Below are 15,810 nucleotides of genomic sequence, written 5' to 3'. Positions count from 1 at the left end.
GGCCGTGTGAATTTGGAAAACCTGTGTTCAAGGACTCAGTTAATGATTTAGATGTTACAAACTAAAATTTAAAGAACTCAACACTGTTAGTGCTCGAGTTGCCTCCCGAGAAGCACTTATTTAGAGTCTAAGCTCAACTTACCTCTCTGTTGCGTGGTCATGGTGGTTCGAGGAGTTTACACTCCTCATTCTTGCTATCAATCTCATCAAAATAAGGTTTAGACGAAAACTATTTACCTTAACAGTGTCAAATTTGGAATGAGTTACCTCAACTGTACCGTATGGGAAAATGTTAAGTACCGTAAAACGGATTGCTCCATTGGGTTTAGAAATGGCAATATGAGGGTCTGCTGCATCTAGTAGTACTTTTTCTCCAACCTTAAGTTGATTTGATAAAACATTGAGTTCGTCTTGGCGTGGTTTTGGTTTATCGTGTGTTCTCGATTTCTATGTCTGCCATTCATCTAGTTCCTCGATCTGCAGTCTTTGCTCTTCATAGATGGGTTTTTTGTTGTTACTTAAACATCACTCATGTATGCTCTTCGAACGTGTTTCCTACAAAGAAGGTTGCACCACATGATCAGTATTAGTAATATGATTTATACAACCACCATTAATATTCGATATGTTACTCAAATTATGAGCTTGAAGAGTGATTATTTCGTCACCCACACGAAGTGTGAGTTCACCTGTACCAACATCAATAATAGTTCTAGCAGATGCTAAAAAGGGTCTTCCTAAAATTAAAGGTATGTTACTATCCTCTTCCATATCTAGAACAACAAAATCAATTGGGAATATGAATTTATCGATTTTGACAAGTACGTCTTCAATGATACCCCTAGGAAATCTAATGGTTTTATCTGCTAACTGAACGCTCATCCTAGTTTATTTGGGTTTCCCAAGACCTAGTTGTTTAAACAGTTTATAGGGCATGACATTAATGCTTGCCCCTAAATCAGCCAATGCATTATTAACATCTAAGCTACCAATTAAACAAGGAATCTTAAAACTCTCTGAATCTTTCAATTTGTTGGGCAGCTTATTCTGTAGAATGGCTGAAGAAACTACGCTTAACTCCACATGCGACGCCTCATCCAACTTTCGTTTATTTACTAAAAACTCCTTTAAAAATTTAACTGAGTTTGGCATCTGCGAAAGAGCTTCAATAAATGGTAAGTTAATATGTAATTTCTTTAATAATTTAAGGAATTTACCAAATTGTTCGTCTGTGTGGTTTTTCCTTATCGCTCTGGGGTATGGCACACGAGATTTGTGCACTTTACATACCAATTTTCGCTCACTGTGGTCCACCTCATCCTTACCTTTACTTACCACAATTCCTTGCATCGGTTCTGGTTCAGGTTCAACTAACCCTTCTTTATTTCGAATGGTAATTGCATTAAGCTGTTCCCTTGGGTTAGATTCAATGTTACTTGGCAAGCTGCCTTGTGGTCGTTCAGAAATCAGTTTAGCAAGTTCACTTATCTAAGTTTCGAGCCCTTGGATCGACACTTGTTGATTCTTAAGTACTGTTTCGGTATTCTAAAAATGAGTTTCTGTCACCGAGATGAATTTCGTTAGCATCTCTTTAAGGTTCAGCTTTTTTTCCTGCTGGTAAGGTGGTTGTTGAAAACCTGCGGGATGTTGTGGCCTTTGATTTCCTTGGCCACCCCACGAGAAGTTGGGATGGTTCCTTCAACTTGCATTATAAGTGTTACTGTATGGGTTATTTTGAGGTCTACAATTATTGTTACCCATTTATTGAACTTGTTTCTCCTCGGTGCTAGGGTTGAAAGATTGATATTCTGTGTGTACTCCTCCTCCATTTGAATTGTACCTCATCACTGGATGTACCTGAGTAGAACCAGACAAACTGTCAATCTTTTTATTTAAAAGTTCTACCTGATTAGACAACATAGTAACCGCGTCGAGGTTGAAAACGCCGGCCGCTTTCGTCGGCTTTGTTCTTATGACTTGCCACTAATAATTATTCAGTGACATGTATTCTATAAATTCATAAGCCTCTTCAAGTGTCTTATTGTTCAAAGTTCCACCAGCGGCTGTGTCGATAAGTTACCTTGTTGAGGGGTTCACACCGTTGTAAAAAGTCTGAACCTGTAACCATAAAGGTAACCCATGGTGAGGGCACCTTCTCAATAGGTCCTTATATCTCTCCCATGCATCATAAAGAGTTTCTAGATCCATCTGCACAAAAGAAGAGATATCATTCCTCAATTTAGCCATTTTAGCCAGCAGAAAATGTTTAAGTAAAAATTTTTCGATCATTTGTTCCCAAGTAATGATTGACCCTCGTGGTAACGAGTTTAACCACTGTTTAGCCTTATTCCTCAATGAAAAGGGAAACAACCGAAGGCGAATGGCATCATCAGAAATGCCATTGATTTTAAATGTGTCGCAGAGTTCCAGAAAATTCGCTAAATGAGTGTTTGGATCCTCATCCTGTAAACCATCAAACTGAACAAACTGTTGTATCATTTGAATCGTATTAGGTTTTAGTTCAAAATTGTTTGCAGCAACAGTAGGTCTAAATTAGGTTTAGCATAATCACACCTAGTAGGAGGAGCAGAATTCTGATTTATTGGATCTGCGGCAACCACAGGAGGTAGCTGATTATTCTGATTTTCAGCCATCCCTCAGTTGTAGTTTGACTATCTTCCTCTTGCCCTTCCTTTATGTATCATAGGCTTTGCCTTATTTCTCTTCGGTTTCTGCGAGCTGTGCTTTAGATCTCACTATCAAAAAGTAGAGGTCCTAACAAATTTCTTCTAGTTATAAACTATAAAAACCTGCCAGAAGTAAATAAAAGAAAATTTAGTAATATAAACAAAATAAAATTTAAATTGCAATAAAATAAATGGCTAAAGTAATAAAAATTAGGCGTTCGTAATATCTTAATTCCCCGGCAATGACGCCAAAAACTTGATGTGCGTGATAAGTTTTATATTTATGATTGATCGTACTTGAAAACTAACTATTATTATGATAAAGGCAAGCGCACCTATCGAACAGTAGTATAGCTTATAGCAAGACTGGAATGTCGAACCTGCAGGAACTAAAGGCACTAGTATTAACCTTCTTTTTATTATCTAGCCTAAAAATAAGGGGATTTGCTTTATCTAAACTAATTAACTAAACTAAGAATGCACAGGAAGTAAATTGGGGAAATACTTTTGGGAAAACTGATTGATTTAAACAATACCTAAGGAAGAATCCACCTAAACTTTACTTGTTATTTGACTCTGAACTAGACGATTTATTCACTTAACTAAATCCATAGAAATCCCTAATTTATATTATTATCTCTCTCGAGACTAACAACGTCTAGCCCTAGGTTGATTAATTGAAATCTCTTTCTAATTAAAAACCTTAGTGTTGCATTAACTCGATCTATAGATTCCCTTATTAGGTTTGACCCTAATCCGGCAGATTTATGTCACCCTATGTCTATGGGTGCAATCAACTCCACTTAATTATGCTAGATCTACTCTTAGAGAGGGACTTTTTCTCCTCTAAATAAGCACATCAATACTTGAATCAATATCCTGGAATATTAAAGCAAGAATTAAGAACACATAATTAAGAACAAATCAAGTATTTATCATATAATTCAGAAAATAATAACAAGATTCGTCTTAGGTTTCATCCCCCTTAGGTATTTAGGTAGTTTAGTTCATACGTATAAAAGAAAACATTTTATAATAATAATAATAACAAAACATAAAGAAACCCAAAAATCCCTGAAGGAAATTGAAGGGAGATCTTCAGTCTTGAAGGAGAATCCGACTTCTGGGATGGATCAATCGGCTCTCTTCGAGTAATTCCTTGCCTCCTACTTCGTGTGTTTTTTTTAGGTGCCTCCTCGGGTGTTTATATAGGCTTTAGAATGCTTCCCAACCCTTAAAAGTGGCCTTTTCTGAGTAGAACTAGACTTGGGCTCTACAGGGACACGGCCGTGTGCCACGCCCGCGTGGGGTGGCTTAGGCCGTGTCAAAGTATGCTAAATAGACACGGATGTGTATCTACCCGTGTGAGGAAGTCCAGGCTGTGTTGATTTCCCACGTTAACCCATTTTCTCTATTTTTGGCCCGTTTCTCGCTCTTTTTACTCTTCTATGCTCACCTAAGTATAAAACATTAAATTAAAGGATTAGTAGCATCAAATTCACTAAAAACAAGGAAAGATCATTCATAAATATGCCGAGCATGGGGTAAAAATATGTATAGATTACTGTTTATCAATGGTTGAGGTCCTGCATTTGTTACAGATACTCTACAACTCATGTAGCAATATCGTGTAGCTTACATTTTGACCCACAACTCGTGTGAGCAGGCCCATTTCATAGCTCATGTGAGCAATGATGTAAATGAAAGATTACGGCTATATGTAAAGGCACACTTCGTGTGAGCTTTCACGAGTATACGATGAAATTCTAGATGATCAAAACGAGAAAGAAAAGGGATTGAAATGGTAATTTTTCAAACAGAATTAAGCACAACCTTATGGAAATAATGCTCGAACTAAATGATGTATTTCACATGGAAAATGAATTATCTTATGGTTAGTTCATTTGAATTATGTACAAGTGTGCTAACTTGTGTATTGATGGTGATGTATAGGCTTATACCAAGCTTATGGTTTGGATTATATTATACTTATGCTTTATATTATGCACATGCATCGGTAAGCTGTGTTTAGATTATTCAAGCTTATTAAGCATTAATTGCTTACGTAGTTTCTTTCCTATGTCTTATAGATTATTAGAAGCTCAATCGGTTTAGAAGTTCGTTAGAGATCTATCACACTATCCAAGAGTAAATTCAATAGTTTTTGTATATTTTGACCAAGGTTTATAATGGCATGTATAGGGTGGTTTATAATTGTGTTTTTGATGAATATGTAAAATGGTAACTTGGTATGTTTGTGCGTGGGTGTTTATAGATTGTTGATGGGCTTGTAATGCTTGCTTAAGTAGGTCATTTTTGTCACTTATAAGTGGATGTATATAAGGTTCTTTTGGTAAGTTTGTAGTGGCTTGATAATGGTATTTTATGGTATGTTTTGTATGTTTTGGAAATGGCTAAATGAGGTATGTTTTAATACCTAAATTGTATAGAATTGTATCATGTAATTAGGCATATAAACATGTCTAGGTAGGTGATGTTTGTTTGTTTTTTATGGTGCCTTTAAATGGCATATTGGTTAGTTGAATTAAGATTCCTGAAATAGAAAATATATATATGTTTAGATAAGGTTTTGGTGTTTTAAAAGTGTGCTATATTGGTTTAAATGTTTATGCATGAAACGGTCTTGGAAATGGCTTGATATTAGGTAAATTTGGGTCCACACGGCCTGAGATACTGGCGTGTGACTCAGCCGTGTGAGACATACAGCCGTGTGTCATCTGATGACTATCTTAGGTTGCAAGTTAGTGAGTTACACGGCTTAACACACGGTCTAGCACATGGGCATGTGGGGTAACTCAGAGAATTGCACAGGCTGGTACACAAGTGTGTGACACGATCGTGTGACCCTACTCAGAGAGTTACATGGGTGAGGCCATGTGTCCCTAGTTTGAAAGTTACACAGCCTGAGACATGGGTGTGTGTCTCAGCCGTGTGAAACACATGGCCATGTGACCCCTATTTCCAAATTTTTGTGAATTTTTCCTAAACTTTCCAAATTTGTCCCAATTTGCTTCTAAGTTATTTTTAGGGTCTCTAGAGCTCGTTTTAAGGATGGTATGTATGTATATGATTGGTTTATGATGTGATTATATTATTGAATGATATAAGTTTAAATGTTTTTGATTGTACGATAATGCTCTGTAACCCTAATTCGGCGACGGATATGCGCTAAGAGTGTTATATTTGTTGTATCATAGCTACGGTTTAGTTGGTTCTCGGGCTGAACATAGCATGTATGGAGCTTAAAAATACATGTCATTATATAACTTGTGATAGTGTGATAACTCCTGACTCAAATTGAATTATTTTTTCATATGGATAAAATGTCATCCAACCAGGCCAATTCTGATGAAGTTGAAAGTAATGTGTAAGTGTCCATTCTCGGAGTAACTTCTAGTGGTGGTAGGCCCGAGAATGAGGGTCCTGGAGGAGAGGCTAAAGAAGCCTTCTTCCAGATGATATCCGAATAGTTTATAAAGTTCGTGAAAATGAACCCATTGGCTTAACGATCTCTACCCCCACCCGTACTCCAACTGGTCCCCGTAGTTCATCAGAGTTTGGATCAAATACGTACAAGCAAGCCTCTAGTTGATAAAATCTGAAAATATAGGGCTAAAAATTTTCGTGGTACAATTGAAAAGGATCTAGAGAAAGTTGAGTTTTGGTTAGAAAACACTGTTAGGGTTTTTGATGAAGTATCGTGTAAACTAGGAATTCTTTCAGACAGAGTTTAGGAAGAAATATGTTAGCCAGCGATTTCTCGACAAGAAACGCAAAGTGTTTCTTGAATTGATACAGGGCCGAATGACAATGGTTGAGTACGAATGATAATTTATGTGACTTAGCAAATATGCTCAGCAATGCATACCATATTAAGTTATCTGTGTACACGGTTTAAAAACAATAAAAATGAAGATATTAAGTTGCTAATCGGGACTCTCGAGTTGAAAGAATTTTTAGTTTCGGTTGATAGAGCACACAAGGCCGATGAACTTAGCAAAGCAAAAAGAATAGCAGATTCTGAGGCTGGTGATGCAAGTAAACGACCTATAGGAAAATCATTCTCATCTCCATCAAAGAAAATAAAAGAATTTCATAGTCATTCATCAGCTTTGATAGGTTATTTTGGATGAGATAAAGAAAAGCAGCATTCGAGTTCAAAACATCAGGCTGCATCTGTAGCAAGTGTGGGTAGTGTCAGGAACAACAAACATGAATGTCAACAATGCAATAGACTACACTTCAGAAAATGCAGATTGAAAGATGGGTCGTATGTTAAATGTAGTTCCTACGATCATTTCCTCAGAGATTACCCAGAAAGGTATGATAAAGAAAAGACTCAGAATACTCATTCGAGTAATACGGCTACGAGAGAGAGAGACCACCCTGAAACACTTGAAATATAAGTAACAATTGAGGTGGAACGAAAGATTTTGCTATTAGATTTGAGGCATGGGCACCAGCTAGGGTTTATGCGATTCGTACTCGAGAGGAAGCTTAAGCACTTGGTGTGATCACTGGTACCTTTTTTATCTTTGATACTAATGTTAATGCTTTGATTGACCCAGGGTCAACGCACTCATGTGTATGCACAACTTTAGTGTCGGATAAGAAAATACCTTTTGAGTCTACAGAATTTTTGGTTAAAGTAACAAACCATTTAAGTCGGTATATATTAGTTGATAAAGTTTGTAAAAACTGTCCTTTGATGATTCGGAGTTGCAACTTTTCGGCTGATTTGATGTTGTTACCTTTTGATAAGTTTGATGTGATTTTAGGTATGGACTGGTTAACTCTGCATGATGCTATTGTAAACTGTAGACGAAAGCATATTGTATTAAAATGTCAGAATGGTGAAATGATTCGTATTGATTTAGATAAATTAGATGGTACTTCTAATGTTATTTCAGCTATGATAGCACAGAAATATGTTAGAAAGGGTTGTGAAGTGTATCTCACTTACATATTTGATTCCAAGGTTTCAAAATTGAAACTAAAATCTATTCTAATTATGTGTGAGTTTTCAAATGTATTCCAGATGAATTACTAGGGTCACCGCTGATCAGAGAGGTTGAGTTTGCTATTGAACTAGTTCTAGGAACATCTCTGATATCGATAGCTTCGTATAGAATAACACCTACAAAATTAAAAGAGTTCAAAGCACAGTTGCAAGGGTTGACAGATAGGGGCTTTGCTCGGCCTAGCTTTTCTCCTTGGGGTGCTCCGATGTTGTCTGTAAGAAAAAGGATGGGTCTATGCGATTGTGTATCGACTACCGACAACTCAATAAAGTTACAATCAAGAACAAATATCCTTTGCCATGTATAGATGATTTGTTTGATCAACTGAAAGGTGCGATAATATTTTCAAAGGTTAACCTCCATTCTAGGTATTAGCAGCTACGGGTTAAAGACTCGGATGTACCGAAGATAGCTTTCAGAATCAGGTATGGACATTATGAATTTCTTGTTATGCCATTTGGTTTGACAAATGCACCTACTGTGTTTATGGACTTGATGAACAGAATATTCAGACTGTACTAGACAGATTTATTGTGGTGTTCATTGATGACATTTTGATTTATTCATGAGATAAGACAGAGCATGCCCAACATTTGAGAATTGGTTTGTAAACTTTACGCAAAAAAAATTTGTTCGCTAAGTTTAGCAAATGTGAGTTTTGACTCCGAGAAGTTGGATTCTTGGGACATGTGGTATCGGCAGACAATATTAAAGTTAATCCGAGTAAAATCTTAGCTACAGTAGACAGGAAACCTTCGAGAAATGTTTCAGAGGTCAAAATTTTTCTGGGCTTAGCTAGATATTATAGAGGATTTGTCAAAGGATTTTCGATGATTGTTATGTCATTGATGAAATTCCTTAAAAATATGTCAAGTTTGAATGATCTGAAAAGTGTCAGCAAAGTTTTAATCAATTAAAATCGTTATTAACAGAGGCACCTATGTTGGTTGAACTAGAGTCTTGTAAAGAATTTGTAATTTATAGTGATGCTTCATTGAATGGTTTAGGCTATGTTTTGATGCAGAAAGGCAAAGTGATAGCGTATGCTTCTTGACAGTTGAAACTGCATGAAAAGAATTATCTGACTCATGATTTAGAACTTGCAGCTATTGTGTTTGCTTTAAAGATTTAGCGACGCCACTTGTACGGAGAAAAATGTCATATCTTCACGAATCACAAAAGCTTAAAGTATTTGATGTCATGAAGGATCTGAACTTGAGGCAACAGAGATGGCTTGAATTGCTAAAAGATTACGATTTGATCATCAACTATCATCCGAGAAAGGTTAATATCGTCGCTGATGCTCTAAGTAGAAAACCTTTATTTGCTTTGTGAGCTCAGAAAACACGATTGACGTTGACTGAAGATGGTTTAATCTTAGCTGAATTGAAAGGAAGACCGGCATTTTTGCAACAGATTTGTGAAGCTCATGCTGAATTTGTCACAAAACGAGAACAGATTTGATCGACATCTGAGTCAGATTTTCATGTTGGTTCTGACAACAATTTGTATTTAAGAAATCACATATGTGTTCCAAAGTATTCTGAACTCATTCAGAAGATTTTACAGAAAGCTCACAGCAATAGATTGTCGATACATCCTGGTAGCAATAAAATGTATGATTATTTGAAACAGATATACTAGTGGCAAGGTATGAAATAAGGGATATCAGAGTTCGTATCAAAATGTTTTATCTGTCAGCAAGTTAAAGTTGAACATCAAGTACCTTCTGGTTTGTTACAACCTTTGATAATTCCAGAGTGAAAATGGAAATGTGTGATGATGGATTTTATATCAGGATTGCCTCTGTCTCTGAGAAAGAAAGGTGATGTATGGGTTATTGTAGGTCATTTGACGAAATTTGCACATTTCATTCTAGTACGTATAGATTATTCACTTGAGAAATTAGGATAACTGTATATTTCTGAGATTGTTAGACTATACGGTGTGCCGGTTTCTATTATTTCTGACAGAGGTCCACTGCTTACGTCTCGATTTTGAAGTAAGTTACATGATTCTCTAAGTACTCGATTGTATTTTAGTACATTGTTTCACCCACAGACCAATGGTCAGTCTGAACAAGCATTTCAAATACTCAAATATATGCAACGATGTTGTGTTTTGGAATTCGAAGGTAACTGGGATAAATTTATGTTTTTGGTTGAATTTTCATACAATAATAATTATCAGACAAGCATTAGAATGGCACCATATAAAGCTTCGTATGGTTGGAAATGTCGAACGTCATTGTATTGGACTAGGATGGGTATGAAAAAGTTATTCGACATTGATTTGATTCGAGAAACCGAAGAAAAGGTCAAAGTGATTCATGACAGTTTGAAAGCTACTTTTGATCGTCAGGAATCTTTCGTAGATTTGAAAAGAAAAGATATTGAATTTCAAGTTGGTGACAAGGTATTTCTAAAAGTATCTCATTGGAGGAAAGTTCTTCGATTTGGCCGGAAAGAAAAAAAGCTTAGTCCACAATTTATCAGGCCATATGAGGTCATTGAGAGGATTGGACCAATAACTTATTGATTGGCATTGCTGTTAGAGTTAGAATAGATACATAATGTATTTCATGTGCCAATGTTACGACAGTATTGATAAGATCCTCCACACATAATTTCACTTGTAGATGTTGAGATTGAGTCAGATATGTCGTACAGTGAAGAACCAATTAGAAATTTAGGTCGGGATGTTAAAGAAAAGAGAAACAAAAGTAGCTTTAGTTAAAGTTATCTAGAACCGTTATAGAATTGAAGAGGCTACCGGGGAACCGGAAGAAGCTATGAAAGTGCAATACTTGAACTTATTTTCTAGTAAGATTTTCGGGGACAAAAATTCTTTTAGAGAGGGAGAGTTGTAACCGCCCGTTTTTAGTGATATCAGAACAGTGGTTCTAGGACTACAATTCTGATGAGTAAATTATTATTTTATTATTATTTTAATATCTATGATATAATAGTAAGGTCGTATTAAAATTTCGTTAAGAAATTTTGAAGTTTACATATTAATTAAGTAAAAAGGACTAAATCGTAAAAGATGCAAAAGTTAATTTCTGTTAGTAAAAAGGGTTAAATGACTATGAAATCTTAAAATAAAGGACTTCAATGGTAAATAGACCATTCATATAGGATACTAGATGTGCATGGCGAGGTATTAATGTAATTATGATAGTTTTAAAGGTTAAAATGGTAAATTAGTAATTAAAAGAAAAATTAAGTTAAGAAAAGATGAAACAAAGCTATCATCTTTTTCTTTTCACCTTGTTTGTCCCAAAATCACAATTTGAATGGGAAGAGAGTTTCGGTTTTTATTTCTTATTGCATGGTATGCATTCAGGCTGTGTTTTTAATGATTTTTATGTTTTTGAGTTTGTTTTAGCTTAATCCAGCTAGCCTGAGGGTGAATTCGTAAAATTGTTAAAGGTTGAAGGTTATGCCATGAATGTTCTTGAATGGTTTTTGATGTTAAATGATATATTATGAACCTCTGTCTAAAAATTAACAAGTATTATTAAGTGATTTTTTATGAATTTTGAAATTAGGGACTAATTTGTTACATGTGTAAATTCTAGGGTTTTGTTGTGAAATGGTAGTAAATATGAGTTTTTTCACGGTCCTTTGTGTGTTTGATTAACATGAATTTTGATGAAAATGGTTAGATCTTAAGTTATAAGCTTAAGGACTAAATTGTAAAAAAGTTAAAATGTTAGGGGCAAATTGGTAACTTTGCATAAATATGAAATGTGGATTGAATTGAATGTTTAAGTTTAATTGAAGTACTTAGTTGAATATAATTATCTATTTAGATCAAGATAAAACATATACAGACCTAGATCGAGAAAAACAAAAGCTTCGGATTAGCTCGATTTAACATTCACGCCTGATGTTATCGAGGTAAGTACGTATGAACGGTTATCATATTAATGTTCTTTAAATTTAATGTTATTATGTTATTTATAATGTGAATTGATTGATGCATAAACATACAAATGCTATGACAGATATCAAGCCCCAGTTGAACCTTAGGAATTCTTAGGATATGAATGACATGTCATTAGGGATTTCATGTTTCCGGTGTTGGTCTTGGATGTCCTACAGATGGCTGAGATCCTGCATTTGTTGCAGATACTCCACAAATCGTGTGAGCAACATCGTGTAGCTTACATTTCGACCCACAGCTTGTTTAAGCAGGCCCATTTCACAGCTCATGTGAGCATTGATGTAAAGGAAAGGTTACGGTTATATGTAAAGGCACACTTCGTGTGAGCTTTCCCAAGTATCCGATGAAATTATAAATGGTTCAATGGGCAAGAAAAGGGATTGAAATGGTAAGTTTTCAGATGGAATTAAGCACAATCTTATGGAAAAAATGCTTGAACTAAATGATGTATTTCACATGGAAGATGACTTATCTTATGGTTAATTCATTTTAATTATGTACAAGTGTGCTAACTTGTGTATTGATGATTGTGTATAGGTTTACGCCAAGCTTATGGTTTGGATTATATTATACTTATGCTTTATATTATACAAAGGATTGGTAAGATGTGTTTAGTTTATACGAGCTTACTAAGCATTAATTGCTTACATAGTTTCTTTCCTATGTCTTATAGATTATTGGAAGCTCGATCAGTTTGGAAGTTCATCAGAGATCTATTACACTATCCAGAAGTTAATTCGGTATTTTTTGTACATTCTGACTAAGGTTTATAATGACATTATAGGGTGGTTTATAATGGTGTTTTTGATGAATATGTACAATTGCAACTTGGTATGATTGTGCTTTGTTTATGGATTGTTGATGGACTTGTAATGCTTGCTTAAGTAGGTTATTTTGGTCTATTATAAGTGCATGTATATAAGGTTGTTTTGGTAAGTTTGTAGTGGCTTGATAATGGTCTTTTATGGTATGTTTTGTATGTTTTGGAAATGGCTAAATGAGGTATGTTTTAATACCTAAATTTTATAGAATTGTATGCATGTAATTAGGCATATAAACATGTCTAGGTAGGTGATGTTTAGTTGTTGTTTGTGGTGCCTTTAAATGGAATATTGGTTAGTTGAATTAGGATTCTTGAAATGACAACAATATGTATGTTTAGATAAGGTTTTGTGCTTTGAAAGTGTGCTATATTGGTCTAAATGTTTATGCATGAAATGGTCTTGGAAATGGCTTGGTATTAGGTAAATTTCGGTCCACACGGCTTTAGATACGGTGGTGTGACTTTGCCTAGCGACACAACCATGTATCATCTGATGACTATCTTTGGTTGCAAGTCAGTGTGTTACATGGCCTAACACACTATCTAGCACACGGGCATGTGGGGCAACTCTGAGAGTTGCACGTCTTTGGCACACAGGCGTGTGGCACGACCATGTAACCCTACTCAGAGAGTTACATGGGTGAGGATATGGGTTGGGACATGGCTGTGTGTCCCTAGTTTGAAGGTTACACGGCCTGAGACACGGGTGTGTGTCTCAACCGTGTGAGACACACGGCCATGTGACCCTTGTTTCCAAATTTTTATGACTTTTTCCTAAACTTTCCAAATTATTTCAAATTGGTCCTGATTTGCTTCTAAGTTTTATTTAAGGGTTCAAGGGCTCGTTTTAGGGAAGGTATGTATGTATATGATTGGTTTATGATGTGATTATATTATTGAATGAAATAAGTTTAATTGTTTTTGATTGTACGGTAATGCTCTGTAACCCTAATTCGGTGATGGATACGGGTTAGAGGTGTTACAATTATGTTCCCCTACGAAACCTCCATTACCTATAAAACCCTCATCAATCCTCACCGAACCATCTTTATTCAAACACACCCAGCAACTAGCTGTAGACCAATTATGGAGATAACTTTGTGTTTTATGAGTGAGCGAATTAAAACCGAGAAATATTGTTTTGCCCATCTATGTGAGTTTTTAATGATCTCATCAACACTCTACGAAGTGCCTTTAAAAATAAACAAGTTTCAATTCTTCCAAATACACCACGCAATAATGCCTAAGAGTTATGGCCGGTCGACTCTGCCCAAAGAGAAAGTTAAATGATACTGAAAATTGTTTGTCATCAAGTCCAGGAGAGATCTAGTGTAAAATCTAGAAAGACTTTGCTGTGGAATAAGTTTATTCCAAATGGCTCTCGCAACATGGCAATCTCTGAGTACATGCAACACATCCTCATAATCCTGTCCACAAATACCATAAGCACTACTACTCCCAAAGCTTTGCCTTACCCATTCAGCATTTGTAAATAGACCTTGCTTAAGGGTAAGCCAGATGAAAAAGTGGATCCGATAGGGGCTTTTAAACTCCTAAGGCATCTCTTTAAACTATTCTTTTGAGTTCAAAGTGCTTTTCTGAACCTTCCCATAAACGCTTTTGAGAGAGAATGAGCCAGTCGAAGTAGCTCCTTTAATGATTTTATTTAGGCCCGACAAAGGATGCAGTGGTGGAACACCTACATCTTTATTAATGATCTCCTCTAACACCCAAAGTTGAAAAATGTCCCAGTTCTATGAGCCGTCACTTGCAATCATATTACTAAGGGAACAATCCAAATTAAGGTTAACAGAGGAAGGAATAATTTTAAATAAGGGACTACAGTTTGGAATCTAGTAGTCTTGCCATCATTTAATACTATTCCCGTCTCTAGCTGACCAAATTAGGTTCTCACGAATGAGAGGCCATACATTAGAAATGGATCTCCATAAGAAGGAACATCATCCTCTTGATAATTCATCGGGCAAGCCTCTAGGGACCTTATATTTTGACCGAAGAACCCGAAACCAAAGGGCATTGACATTTGAAACAATGTTGAAACCAAGCTTCATCATGAAAGAAGTGTTATGATCTTTCAAATGTCTAAGACCAAGGCCTTCATGTGACTTAGTTTGGCACACTGAATCCCAATTGACCAAGGCTATATTTGAACTACCATAGTGCAATCCCCAAACAAATTTCCTAACCATGCGCTCAATCTCATCACATAAGCTATTGGGAACCATCATCGTGTGCATAAAATAACCAAGGATCGAAAGCAAAACTGATTGTGCCAAAGTAACCTTACTAGCTAAAGATAGTTGTCTGGAATCCCAACTAGTCAATTTACTATGCACCCTATCCACCATAAAGTGCAACGTATTACTAGTAACCTTGTCATGAAAAAGGGGCACACCAAGATAAGACCCCAAATTTGTAACTTCTTGAAAGCTAAAACACTTCTTATACGCCTCCCCAAGCTGTCATCCACACTTCTGAAGAAGATGATATTTTTCTTTCCCATATTGATCCGGTGCCCTGAGTAGTGACAAAACTCATCAAGAATGCTTTTATTGACCAAAGCTTGGTTATCATCAGCATGACCAAAAAGTATCAAGTCATCAGCGAAGAAATGATGAGATCACAGTGGGCAATCGGAAGCCAGCCTGATAGGGGATCACTTGCCAACCTCAATGGCGTTATGGATACTATGACCAAACCACTCCATGCAAAGAATAAACAGATAGGAAGATAAAGGGCAACCTTGTTGAACACCTCTAACTGGCCGAAATTTCTGAGTTGGGACACCATTCCACAAAACCTATGTAGTAGAGCCAAAAATTGAAAACATAATAACATTTCATAAAAAAATTAGGAATGCATGCAGCTTAAAGCGACACGTCGATGAAATCCTAATGCACCTAATCTTAACCTTTCTCAAGATTGATTTTGATAGCCATCCATCTCTTGTTTTTCTGCGTACCCCTCATAGAATGTATAACTTTTTGTGAAACGACAATATTATTAGTAATGTTTTGTCCAGGTACAAACCTAGTTTTCTTAAGACCTATAAGTCTCGAAAAGACCACTTTAAAGTGATTAGCAATGACCGTGTTACAACCTTAACCCGTATGCGTCGCCAAAATAAGTTATGGAGTAATGAATTAAAATCATTTATTTCAATACATTTCATAATTCATATCATAGTCCATTCAAACACATGCATATTGTCCCTTATTCGAGCCATCGAGGCCTTAGAAACACCTTAGAAATGATTTGGGACTAAATTGAGAACATTTGAAACATTGAG

The 15,810-nt window shown here is 36.0% G+C and overlaps 1 non-coding gene across 1 annotated transcript; it reads left to right on the top strand.

The window, feature by feature from the left end:
* The first annotated feature begins 2,134 nt into the window (after positions 1–2,134).
* On the top strand, positions 2,135–2,241 carry LOC128290922 (small nucleolar RNA R71). Its single transcript, XR_008280701.1, has one exon. It is a non-coding gene; the product is annotated as a small nucleolar RNA R71 (small nucleolar RNA).
* Positions 2,242–15,810: the final 13,569 nt, after the last annotated feature.

This window comes from Gossypium arboreum, chromosome 3 (assembly GCF_025698485.1).
Source record: "Gossypium arboreum isolate Shixiya-1 chromosome 3, ASM2569848v2, whole genome shotgun sequence".
Classification (NCBI taxonomy): Eukaryota; Viridiplantae; Streptophyta; class Magnoliopsida; order Malvales; family Malvaceae; genus Gossypium; species Gossypium arboreum.
Note: the sequence above shows the minus strand (reverse complement) of the source record. Positions and strands in the feature narration are given on the sequence as shown.